The sequence below is a fragment of the Python bivittatus genome, unplaced genomic scaffold (genome assembly GCF_059951505.1).
Source record: "Python bivittatus isolate LINGU-HERP-01145 unplaced genomic scaffold, Pbiv_v1 ctg000160_np1212, whole genome shotgun sequence".
Taxonomy (NCBI): domain Eukaryota; kingdom Metazoa; phylum Chordata; class Lepidosauria; order Squamata; family Pythonidae; genus Python; species Python bivittatus.
In genome coordinates, this window is record NW_028277076.1 from 10,577,636 (window position 1) to 10,591,136 (window position 13,501).

Genomic DNA, 13,501 nt, shown 5'->3' on the forward strand with positions numbered 1-13,501 from the left:
GGCTGGTATCGGGGCTCGCGCCTCTCGCTTCCCTGGGTCTCCGGCATCCCCCGCCGTCTCCACCAGCCAGCTCCACTTCACTAGAGCCTCCAGGTCGTCCCTACTGGGTGCTCCCCCCTGGATCTCTGAGTGGAGCCTGTCCACTTCTGCTAGCCTGGTCTCCACGCCGCCCTCTGCGGCTGCCCCAGCCGGGGCCCTGGGTCCGCCACTCCATGCCTCCCGCATGCCCGGTACAGCTGTCGTCTGCTGCTGGAGGTCGCCCTCCAGCCCGTCCAGCCTCTCCTCCGGCTCCTGGCTCCCGGACCCTGCGCCGCTGCTCCCGGGAACCGCATGTCCCGTCAAGCCCTCTGGCTCTGTCCCGCTGCTGAGCGCCCGCTTGGCGCCCCGCGAACTGGCCATGGTTGTGGGTCCCCTCTTCCTCACGCTAGGGACTGGAGTCATCTGCGCAACCTCTGGTCTAGGCTCCGTGCAGTTTCTTGAGGTCATATCCTCACTGCTGCCGTTATCGCCCGATTCCTTCTTCGCCTGCGACTCTGCCCCTGGGGCCTTGCCCCGCCGGAAGATGGTCTGCAACATCACTTGGACAGCATCCATCCGCTGCTCGATCTTGGCCTCCAGTTGGGTGAATTGTTCCTCAAGCTCTCGGGCCTCGGGTTCCGAGTCACTACTCGTCGCGACCCCCCATGCTGGCGACCCGTTGGGGCTCCTGCCCCCGCCGAACGACCACCCGTCCTCTGGCGCCCTCTTGGCTGTGTCCGTGCGCCATTCGCCCCGGACTGGTCCCGCCATCACGCCTTCGGATCTGGGCTCCTGGTAGCCCAGCTGGCACGCGGTTTCCCCATCGCTTGCCATCTCCTGGTGCCGTTAATCAATTCCTCTCCGGTCTTGGCTGCAGGGAAAGAAAGGTGAGCGCTCCTCGGTGTGTACCGGGTAGCACTCAATGTGAGTCCTGGCTTTATGTGAGATTTGCCCCGTTCGACAGAGAAACTCTCGTGACACGTGTGGTTCACAAAGAAGGTTTACTCATGCGTAACGTAGTAGTCACAAGCAAAGCCAGGACTGGCTTGGTACAATTGCATCACTTGTTATATTCCCCCTTCCCGCGCTTTTTCCCGCCTTGTGATCGCGTTGCGGCTGTGGGCTATTAGGCCCCCCCAATAATCCCCCTTGATTGTCCATGATGGCAGGTTCGGTCAGGGTCCATTGTCCTTGATGGGCAGTCCCCCCCCGGCTTGGGTTGGTCCCTCCCCGTTACGTGCAAGCCCGCGGGTTCTGTGCTGCGCGCGATCTTGTTTCGCTGCCTGCGGCCCCGTTCATTGTTGGCTCGCGCCGTTATCAGTTTATAGTTAAAAGCTTCCGCTGCGGTTTTCCTGTTTGGCTGGGCGCAGGTGGCCCGTTAATTAGCGGCGCTTTCAGTTCCTCTTTTCCTCGCTAGCTGCCGCCGGTGGAGCTTCCCCGAAGCCCCGTGCTGACCGAACCTGACATAATTGACAGCTCATTTTCATATCTGGTGTTTGACCTGGAAACTTCATTATTCATATCTGAGTTCTACTTTCAGTATAATAGGTGTCCTACCGATTGCTAACACGAGATCTCTCTATGGTGTTGCATCCAACTAGAAAAATCTCACAGGTGTCATTTAGATTACAATTCTGAACACTCATCAGATTGCTAAAAGTAACAGCGTAGCTAGCTTTCCCCTTGTTTGGACTTCTGCTGTGGACTCCATTTTGTGAAATGCAGTAATAAAGTGATGTTTATCAGGGTTTTGATTACTCTCATTTTGTGACAATGAGGTAACTGCCATACATTGCATTTCGATCAGAATTCTCAACTCTCATTGCATTTCTAATGCAACCGTATAGTTGAGTCTCCAATTGTTTGCCTTTCTGCTTATGAAGAACCTTTTCTGACATCCAGGAAGCTAATTTCTTATATTTGTTCTTTTAATCACTAAAGCACAAGAGTGCTTTATGAAACCAAGTAGTTTTCCTGATTCTTCTTGCTAGTGAGAAGAATCTGCAGCTGTTTTTCAAATCTGGTTTTTCACTGACTTAGAAAATGACTTGGAAAAGCTGAGGCCCGGGCTCCCCAACTACAAGGATGAAGCTGGTTTTTTGAGCCTGATATCAAGGTAGCCAGCCCTATCCCTATCTGTATCCCTACCCCTAGATGAGTTTCTCTCTCCAAATGGAACTTTCCCTCGCATTTTGCCCAGGATTTTAGCTGTGTAGAATGGAAAGTTAAGTTATGCATAGAGCCTGCTCAGATCTCACCCTGATGTTGGTTTTTGGGCCTGATCTCAAGGATGTCCAAAGGAAAACCTACATGGACCTATCCCTCCAAATAGGATTTTTGCAAGTACTTTTCCCAGGACTTAACGTTAGGTAGAATGGAAAGCTTAGAGGTCCACTAGGCATAAAGATGCATCCCAAACCTTACCATGACGTTACTTTGTGGGCCTGAATTCAAGCAAGCCTTACCCTAACACCAACACTAGATGGACATTTATCTCACGTAGGGTTTGCATTTGGCCCAGGATTTACACTAAAGTAGAATGGAAATGTGAGAGGCCCACAATGCATAATTGGGCTTCATGAAATGCAGCTCCTCTCTAATGGAGAAGAGGTCTTCAAACAGGCTGGAAGGTCCAGATTGGGAAAAGAGCCATTGAGTCATGTTCTCCCTAGTAAGGAGAATTAGGAAAACCACTTGGTTTCATGAACCTCTCTCTGCATTCAGAATAATCAAGACAATGGGAATTGGGGAAAAAGATGACTTATGCTAAACAAAAGAACTTCGAATTTGCAAATGAGCCGGTCAGATGGTTGCATACAACTTAAGAAAGGAAAAAGAAAAAGAAAAGTGCTTACAAAACTTCGAGAAGGAGATATGGAAATAACAAATCCAGAGTACGCAAAGAATTTTTCACCAATATTATTCGAACTTATATAAGAAACCTCTTTGGAAAAAATAGATGTTTAAAAAAAAAAAACCTGCCAAAACTTACAGACCAGCAAAGGCAAATTATGAATATTACAGAAATGTAACTGTCTGAGGCTATTAGAAAGATGAAACTGAAAAAAAAAAAAATGCCAGGACCGGACAGGCTTCCTGGGTCATACTACAAAAGTTTTGAAGATGAAATTTTACAACCAATCCAAGCTCTGATGAGTTCTATATTGGTGGAAGGTGGAATGCCAGAATCTTGGAAGGAGGCTAATATAATATTACTACCTAAAGAGGGACAGGATCTGACTTTGCCAAAACATTATAGACCAATTTTACTATTGAACAATTAGCTTTTTATGACAATTTTAGCAGAGAGACTGAAAGTCATACCAAGAATTTATATGAAGATCAATGTGGTTTTCTACCAAAAAGATAATTAAAAGATAATAGTAGGACTGTGTTGGATATAATTGAATACTTGGAACAACATAATTAAAAACAAGCTGCACTATTTTTGGGGGGGGGGGATGCAGAGAAAGCTTCTAATTTAAACTGGCCTTTTATGTTTAAAATCTTGGAAGATATGAATTTTGGAGCGGCTTTTATAAGAGCAGTGAAATCGATTTATACATCACAGAAAGCGCAAATTATTGTGAACGGAGACCTAACCAAACCAGATGAGATTCAAAAGAGAATGAGACAAGGTCTCCCTTGCTGTTTATTCTAGTTCTGGAGGTTTTGAGACATGAGTGATGAGGATAAAGGGTTTACAAATTAAAAAGAGATATAAGTTGAGAGCCTTTGCAGATGAATTGGTATTAGTGTTGGAGGATCCACAAGGGGATCGAAAAAGCTGAAATAATTTGGTGCATTGAGGGGCTTTAAAATGAATAAACAAAAGGCTAAAATGTTAACAAAAAATATAAAAAAACAGGAACAAGAAGAATTAATGAATAAAACTGGCTTTCAGGTGGAAAAGAAATATTTGGGGGTGTATCTGACAAAGAGTAATTTTATGTTATTTTAAAATAATGATGTTAAGACTTGGAATGGTATTAAGAAATATATGTGAAGATAGGGAAAATTACAATTGTCACTGTTGGGCAGGATTTCAGTAATTAAAATGCATGTTTTGCCTAGGATGCTATTTTTGTTCCAAACAATACCTGTGATGACAACTGATCTTCCATTTAAGCAATGGCACAAGGATCTCTCTAGCTTTGTGTGGCAAGGTAAAACACCGAGAACTGTTTAAACTATTGCAAGATGCCAAAGAGAGAGGAGGGTTAGGCCTTCCGAATCTGAAAGCTTGTTTGGCTTGGATGACTAGAGGTCTTCAAACAGGCCCTAGAGGACCCTGCACTAAAAAAGGGTGACCTCTAAGATCCTCCTAATTCTATGATTTTTTTTGTTTTTAATATATATACTTATTTTATTTTTTGGACTTGCTCTATAGGAATTCTATTTAGTCCTATTTAATTAACCAACAGTCTTGTGCAGAGAGAAATAAGAACTGGGTAGGTTGAATTATGTACTGAGAACCTGGAATCGTTTCATGAAAAGCTTTAGATTTATTGAACTTAGAGTGTAGCTAAGAATATGGTTTTGCTTTGATGGAAAGAAACTTTTATACTGGGCTGAAGATATACATTCATTTTCAGCCTCTGAATTGTCTCTATATTGGCAAAACTGATCAATATGATTGAAGTGGCAAAACTGATCAATACGATTCTGTAAGGGTGAAGTTTAGCCCTGTGGCAACACGGTTGGAAAACACTGGTTGGCACTTTCTGGACCATGGATTGGACTGTAGATGTTCTGCGTAGGCTGCATCTTCCTTGGCTGATGAGGCCACACGTTTTTCTTCTGAGGGCCATCGAGGCCTGGTGGAGAGCAGCAGGGCGGAGGCTGCCGGGCAGAGGCTGCAGAGCCTGGCTCGCTTACTTGGGTCGGTCCAGTGGCCCTGGATAGTGACTGGTAGTTAGGTGGCAGAGTAGTGAGGGTACAGGCGTGACTGGGAAGGGGACCCGGGGCTGGCAGGCTAAGAGATGGAGAAAGGATGGTCTGGCCAATAGTGAGAGTGTGGGACGGGGAGAGTGGGTGGTGGGTACTCAGGTCTCTATGGGAAATGCTACACTCATTTCCACCTTGATTTTTTTGGTGGATATTGGTTTGTTAGAGGGGATTAGGTAAGGAGTTGGGTGGTGGGAGGTGGGGTTGGCATGCGAGACCTGTACCTGACTGATGACTCCAATTATGTATGCATGGCTGGGTGAAGAAAGGAGAAGTTTGGGGGGTTATGGGAAAGGAACCACCACCCATCTTGGATGGGTACAGGATTTGGGAGGAGGACACAGCTGCCATATCTCAATGACTTTAGCTGATTGAGATATAATGTGGATGCCAAGTTGGCCATTCTAGGGAAAGGGAGGCCTTCAGTTTGGTGGCAATCTCCTCTTCCAATTCAGTGATTCCAAACTGGAGACTTGGCTGGACTGTTGGTGCACCTAGCCTCAAGCTGTTGCTGTTTAAGTGTAGATCAGTCTCTAATTACATCTATACATGACCTGATGGTGGACAAGTGGACATCAAAACCTGCCGAGTGAGGGGGGTTATGGCCCTCTTAGAAATTTGTCCAGCTGGATTTCAGGCCTGCACCAGCCTAACACCTGAGGCAGGGAGGTGTTCTATCATGAGACCATGTCTGTTAACCAAGGCCACTGTTCCTGAGGTATTGGGGTGTGAGTTTGGGCTGTAGGGACAAGTTAGAGATCCTATTGATACACTGGCTGCCATACTACCCATTAAGATCCCTCCATGGTCATCAATTTGGTGGTGGAGACCCTCCGCCTGTTGTGTTGGGGGATTGCACTGAGTTGGGTACGGTGATCTCCCTCCAACACAGGGAGATGGTCACATGTTAAACTTTGCTTTTACCTTGAAGCAGTTCTATTGATATGGATATCATTCTCCTTTGTCACAGTCACATCATTTCTTGGTCTGAATGTGTTTGATGGCGACTTGTCTCCACAGGACTGGACCAATTCAGAGAGTCTGCCCCAGGGGTCTTATGGATCCAATTGGTTTCCAGCAGGTGCTTGGGGGTTTCCCTGGTGACCTGTTGGACAAAAATACTAAGGGTCAATTTGCTGCTGGAAGGAGATGGCGACCTGAGCTGTTCTGTTGCATATTCTCCGTTGCATGATCTCTGTGACCTTCTGGTTTTCTGGAGACCTCTGGGAGATGAAGCAGCAGCATAGTGCCTAGAGTACAGATGAAGCTGTCCATGTTCTGAGTTGCTCTGATTCACTCAATCTGGACTATACATGGGTGGGGTCTAGTGTGGTGATTGGAGTATCATCTGGCTTATTATCGGGGGGTTTTAAGCCTGTTGCTTCCAAGAATGTGGATAGAGTGTCCTCTAGGGTATCCTTGGCAACTTGTGGCTATTCTTGTTCCTCTTGATTCCTTCAAGCAACTGGGGGGGGGGGAGGCATAGATGATACAAGATGCTGTTCATGCCTGGCTGAATGCCAGTGGCGTTGAAAGAAAGTGGGGTGAACCCCCTCCTTGAGGCCCTCCTTGGATCTGGAGTGTTAGACAAATATTGCCTGATCTCCAGTCTTTGTCTTTGACAAAGGTTGATCAGACAGTGGTTCAGAGTGTTCTAGAAGAAACAGATTATCTGGACTTTTATCAATCTGGATTTAGACCTGGGCTGGGACTGAGAATACTCACCTAGTGAACAACCTGTTGTGACCCGGAAGGGGCCTAATGAAGACAACAGCTTGTGATACCATTGATCACCTTATCCTCTTGACCATCTGTGGTGGCTGGAGACACAGTAATGCAGCGGTGTCATTCCTTCTCCAGTGAGTGCTTCTAGCTAGTGGTGGTGATCAGGGAAGACATTGGCTAGATGGTTGTTTCACTGGGGGATTCCACAGGAGTTGGTTCTCTCCCCACTGCTATTTAATATCCAGATGAAGCTGTTGGGGAAGGAAATTCAGGATTGAGGTTTTGCTGTAAATGCCATTGAGGTTCTGTCTCAATGTCTGGAAGCTGTGAGGTGTGGATGGGAGAGAATAAGCTGCAGACTGAACCCTAGCAGAACAGGTGCTATTTGCCAATCAATTCTCTTTCAGTCCCAGTGATTGCTCTGGAAGGGGAAACAGATCCATGACTTGGGGGTCCTCCTAGATTTGTAGCTCCTGCTGAAACAGCAGATGGAGGTTGTGGGGGGAGGATGTTTTTCCAGCTTTGGCCTTTCCTGGGACAAGAGGAGCTTAAAACTGACTCGTGCCCTCATCGCACCTGCCTAGACTACTGCAATGCAGTCTACAAGGGGCTGCTTTTAAAAACCTTCCAGAACGGTTGCCAAGAGTTATCACTGGGAACATGACTCCAGTGTAATTTAAGGTGCTGGTTTTAACCTATAAGGCTCTTTTTGGTTTGGGGTTAGGTTACCTGCAGGACCACGTCTCCCTGCAGAAATTGGTCCAATTGTTGCCTTTGTGCTGGGACAAGCAACTGACCACTCCTCACTTCTGGGCAGCTAAGGGGGCTGACACTCAGAGGCATTGTTTTTGGGTGGCACAACCAGCCCCCTAGAACGGCTTCCTGCTTGAGGTTAGATCAGTTTCTACCCTGGCAGCCTTTTAGAAAAACCTGAAGACCAATCTCTTCTGGGGGGGGCATTTGGGTTATAACACGTAGTGTATTTTTTGTGTTTTTATTGTATTAGTGAGCTGCCAAGAATCAAGTTGATTGTAGTGTAACGGAAACCTAATTCAGTTCAGTTCTTTAAAAGGTGATCTGCTGTAATGTATCTATTGTAAAACCTCCTTCTCGTTATGGTAAAGGGTCTCACCACCTGAAAATTTTTTATGTCCTTGTCATAAAAAAAGTGGTAAGAAAAATCACTCAGCACACTGGCCTCCACTAGACATCAAGTCTAGTTTTACCCTGGAACTGCTTTCTGAATAATAAGCTTGCTCTTCCCATCACACACATCTCTTTCCACTTAGCACTGCATTTTGATCCTTCGTTACCTTGTTTTGAACACGGGTCCTGAGGTCAATCCTACGTGAAGTGTAAAGCAGAGAGTTCTGTCATTATGTGCATTTAATTACGGCATCTCTCTGTCTTTTTGACACACAGAGAATGTCAAGCAGAAACGTCTCACTTTGCTCAGCTCATAAAGGGAAACGAAACACACATACATCTGTGTTCAGTATGTCAAATAGCACACTGTGTCTCTTCCTTCCCATAAATACCAGCAAACTCATTTTGCTGTTGCATTTCCAACATGTTTACAAATGACCTACCTGCTGTAGCTGATCTGGAGGATGGGATTTCTGAAAGTGGCTGGCTCCTCTGATTTCCAGTCTGTGCATGAGCCACAAGCACAAATCCCTTTCAATATTTCATTAACTTTGCCACCCACTGAAATGCCCAGAGCACCTTAAGTTCTGCCTTTCCGCTCTCCAAAATGAATAGAGGCAGGCAGCAGCTGGTGCTCTGTTGCCGCTCTGAAGAGGTGGCCTCTTCCAAAATGTAGGATGCCTGCAGTAACTTTCGTGGCAGGCAGTCAATCCCCCCACTTACAATGTCTTGTACAAAGTGACCAAAGAGACATTTCGTGCTTCATTCGCACAGCGTGCAACGCCCCCAATAAAGCCTATTCTAGTTCACTGAGATGGGCCACAAAGACAAGAGCTGGGTTTTCCCAAGAAGCTGCACTGTAAATTACCGAAACCTGTTTGTGTAGCCTGTTGTGTGAGTTCAGCCACTGGGTGTTCTACCTGAGTGCCCGTTTTGGCAGTGCCCTCTTACTGCAGACAGGGCTTTGGCAAATAGCCGTGCCCCTTCTGGTGGCGGTGGGAGAGGTGGGGCCGCAGGATCTTCTGGGAGCAAAAGCCAAGTTCTGAGGGCCTCAGTCTATTTCTCCTCCTCCTCTCCTTGGGCTTGCTGAACCGAGTCTCAGCACCAAAAAGGCAGGCTTGCAGGCAACTCTTGATGCCTTGCTACCTTCTCCTTTTCTCATAGTACTCATTGTAAGTATTATTATCATAATACATATTTCTCATAATAATGAGATCCCAGCAGAATGTCACAGAATCATAGAATTAGAAGAGATCATCTAGTCCAGCCCCTGCACCCTTCAGGATTCACTACACCATCCCTGCTAGATGACTCTAAAGCTTCTCTTTGAAAACCTCCAATGAAGGGGAAGAAGCCACACCATGCGGTGACCTATTCCACTGACTGACAGCTCTTCCTGTCCAGAGGTTCTTCCTACTGTCTCATCTTTATTTTCAGCCTTTGATCCCATTAGGTTTAGCTTTACCCCTGGAGCAAATGAGAACCATCTACAATGTGACAGCCCTTCAGACATTTGAAGACAATATCATGTCTCCTCTCAACCTTCTCTTCTGCAAGCTAAATATGCCTAGGACTTTTAAATGTTCCTTGTAGGACTTGGTTTCCAGACCTTTCACCATCTTGGTAGCCCTCCTCCAGACTTGCTCCAGGTTATCAGCATCTTCTGCAAACTGGGGTGGGCAGGACTGAATGTGCTACTCCAAGGGAGGCCTGACCAAGGCAGAGCAGAGCAGGATCATTACTTCCTGCAACTGGGCTCTATGTTCCCCTTCATGCTCTTCAGGATGTCATTGGTCTTCTTTGCAGCTGCATGGCACTGTTGAGACCTGCTGAGCTTGCTAATGAATCCCTATTTATTTATTTAGTACATTTATAGGCCGCCCAACTCAAATACATGACTGAGTGTAATCTAAGTGCTCACAGACATGCTCTTTGATCATCTGCTCAAGGACCTTGCCCAGTACCAATGTCAAGCTCACAGTCGCTTCCCAAGTTCTGCTTCTTCTCTTTTCGAAAATAATCTCAGGGCTTGCGATATTATGAGGAAATCAAAGTGATAAGTGCAAAAGCACTACTGAGCCCAAGACCTCCTTTGGCTGCTGCTGAAACATAATGCAGGAGCAGAAAGGAGCAGAAGAGGACCTTCGGAGAGGGTGGGGCCCAGCCAAGGGCCACAGGTACACCTGTCTTGCTGCACCTCCGCGGGTTTCCTCTGTAGCCTCCTTTTTTGAAAGCAAACAATGTCCAGTCCATCCACTAGAAAAAAATGTGCATGTGGAGTGCTGTACATTAACTGCTAGGCCAACTCTCTTGTTCTATTATGGAATGATGAAACTGGTAACTGAGCTCCATTTTTAAATCTCACCAGGGGAGTCTGCAGCAAAGTGAGACAAAGTATGTATATTTATATGTCTGTGTTGCGAAGCACTGCACTGCCCGCCCCATGCCCCCCCCCCCAATCTCTTTAGAGGCAGGCAGCAGGAGCAGCCCTTCCCAGCTGGATCCTAGGAAGCAGCAGACTGACCTTGGAGAAGGTGGTGCAAGGGCAGCCAGAGCATTTTGGTGACAACCAGCACCTTGACTTGGCCCTGGAACCCTCCTGGCAGAAGCCAGACTCTGCAGGATTTCCCTGCTGCATAAAAAGTCAAGATTGCTGTGAACAGCCAAGCACAGGGTGAAATGGGGCAGAATGGAACTGATGCAGTCCCAGGGGCGGGGGAGAGATCTAAATCCAGAAAATGAGGATTTTGTGTTAGCTGAAAGCCTGAACGTGGGATTTGCCCTAATTCTCTCTTACACATCAGTTACTGTCTGTGAAAGTTTCTCCCAGCAAGGTGCAAAAATGCACAGATGTTTTGCACACAGTTCTAGTCTGAATACCATCCACACCCACCTTTCTGATTTTTTTTAAGTATTTGAAGACTGCACCATGGGTCCACTCAACCTTCTCTCTTTCAGACTAAACGTGCCCTTCTGCGTGGGACTTAGCTCCAAGCCCCTCACCCTCTTCGTTGCTTTCTCTGCACCCTCCAGTTCCTCAGCACCCTCCTTCTTGCATCTGGCCATCGGTGACAGGCGCCATATTCCAGGCACGACGTAACCAGGGCAGCATGGACTGGGACTGGCTGGTAGCATTTTGCTGACTGGACAGAACTTAGAGTGGGGAATCTGACCTTGGGGGAAAACACCCAGACCCCTGCACTGAAGGGTGAGAAAAGCAAGTTTACTGTAGAAGCCCCGTCGGTTCAGAAAACTTCCCGGCTAAAAGGCAAGCTAAGAGCGCACTGAGACGCCAGCTTTTAAAAAAGTAACACCTGCTTGGAGAGGGGCTCTCAGGATGGCAGGAGAAAAAGCAGCTTCCTGCCGGGCTCTGTGTCTGTCTGCTTTTTCCTGAATACCTAAGAGAGCAATTTCATTTTCTGAACTGACATGTGGCCTCAGAGTCCAAAAGCTGCTTTACCCAGGTTTCTTTCCTCTGCTGAGCCCCAAAGGGAGAAAGTCAGCAGGGAGCAGGCTGGGCACGGAGAGGCAGACGGGTGCTCTTGAGATGGTGAGAGCCAGTCTTCCCTTCCTGGACACCTAGTGGGGATGGGGGGGGTCCCTTACAGTGTAGAAAAGGGGGGCTTTGAGCATGTGCTGTGCCCTGTGCTGTGCCAGGACTGCACAAAGCTCCTGGGAAGCTTCCCTTTAGAGCTGCTTCGTGAAGGCACGGGGCACCCCATTGAAAGCGCCCTCACTATTTCTGAGACCTCATCAGAACGGGTGCCTGCACATGCGTAGAAACCCTTCTGGATACTGGCTGGGCTGGAGGAACACAGAACACCTCAAGTGCAGAGGCCAATCTCCATCTGGCTGGTGGGCGCAGAAATAGGGTGGATGAATTCTCTGAATTTCTCCAGCAGTTTCTCCAGGGCTCTGCAGCTGAGAAAGCGCCTTTTGGGCCTCCGTGCCTGGGACTGAATGGATGGGAGGGAGAGCAGAGATGGTGCAATGAAAGACAAGAAATGGAGGTCTTTTTTCCTTTGAAAGGCATTTCAGGCGTGAACTCTCTTGGCCCAGACAGAAGGGACTGGGAAAAAAACGTCTGGAAGAGGATTTTCTCCCTGGCATAGCCTTGAAGATTTATTGCCCTGAGAGGGGGCTCTTGTTGCAACCTCTGCAAATGATGAGTAAGATTTCTGAGCAGTCTTGGAGGCTGGCAATTCAGGATGTGTCCCAGATTAAATGGCCTAAGCACTTGGTTTGTCTTGTTCCAGTGTCAGAAGGTTCCACAGGCTCATTATCACCGTTAATCATCCCGTTACTGCGCTTGCCTTCACAGAGCTGAATGGAGTTCCTTGGACCTTCAAGGAAGAGTTGTTTGATATCCATGGACAGGTGTGTGAGGACTGTGATGCTCCCAGGCAGGGACAACCACTGACCAGCTGGAGGAAACTGTTTTGTGCGTTCGTTCTTGTAGTGCAACACAAGCACCAAAGGTAATGAAGTTTTTCGTAGTGGAGCAATTCTTTACTTTTCAGTAAAAAAGTGCTGCATGATGGTACGGGCACTTCAGACATGCACCACCTACTCGAAAACTGAGCATGGCTTTTGTTGAATTTCTTTAAAAATTCATTTCTTATCAATGAAAAGTTCCCATCGTTCTGAGTAATGTTAAGTGGCCTTCAACCTCTCTTGCTGATAAGTATTATTGAATGTTTGTCGTACTTATCACTCAATCTTAAAGGAAATCAACCCTGATTGCTCATTGGAAGGACTGATAATGAAGCTCAAGCTCAGATACTTTGGCCACCTAATGCGAAGAGAGGACTCTTTGGAGAAGACCCTGATGCTGGGAAAGATGGAAGGCAGAAGGAGAGGAGGACGGCAGAGGACGAGATGGTTAGAGAGCATCAATGAAGCAATGAGCGTGAAACTGAGCCAACTGAGGGAGGCAGTGAAGGACAGGAAGGCCTGGCGTGATACAGTTCATGGGGTCACGAAGAGTTGGACATGACTTAACGACTGAACAACAACAACACACTTATCACAAAAGTAGGAATTGTGAACGGGACCACAAGTGTGTAGGAAAACCATGACAGAATAAGTGAGAGGTGGCTGTTCAGCCTCTCCTTAAAAACCTCCAGAGATGGAGAACCTACCCCCCCCCCGAGGGAGACTGTTTCACTGATGTATAAACGTTATGGGTAGGCAGCTTTTCCTCATACTTAAATGAAATCTAGATAGCTGTGACTGGCATGTGTTCTTTCTAGTCCTACTTTCTGTGCCCTTGAAAACCAGCTCTCGGCCATCCGCCCTGTGGCTTCCTTTCATGGGTCTGAACGTGGCTATTGTGCCTCCCCTCCATCTGCCTTTCCCCAGACTGAACGTCCCAGTTGCTCCAGCTGGCCAGAGGGCATATCCTCAGGTCTCCATACTGTCTTTCTGCCCTGCCCCTGGACCTCTTACCGCCTGTCCATATCCTTCTGGAAGTCCCAGAATCCGTCAAATGACCAGAATAAACTTCATGATGCTCATGTCACACAGTATGGTCTGGTTGGGTCTTGCTTCCCAAGACGGCCTCTTTCCCTTGGTCTTGTTGCCTCTGTTCCCTGCCTGTTTATTTACTTTTTGATTCTTTCAATCAAAAATGGGGGAATTGTCAAGCTCTGTGCTCACCTGTAGC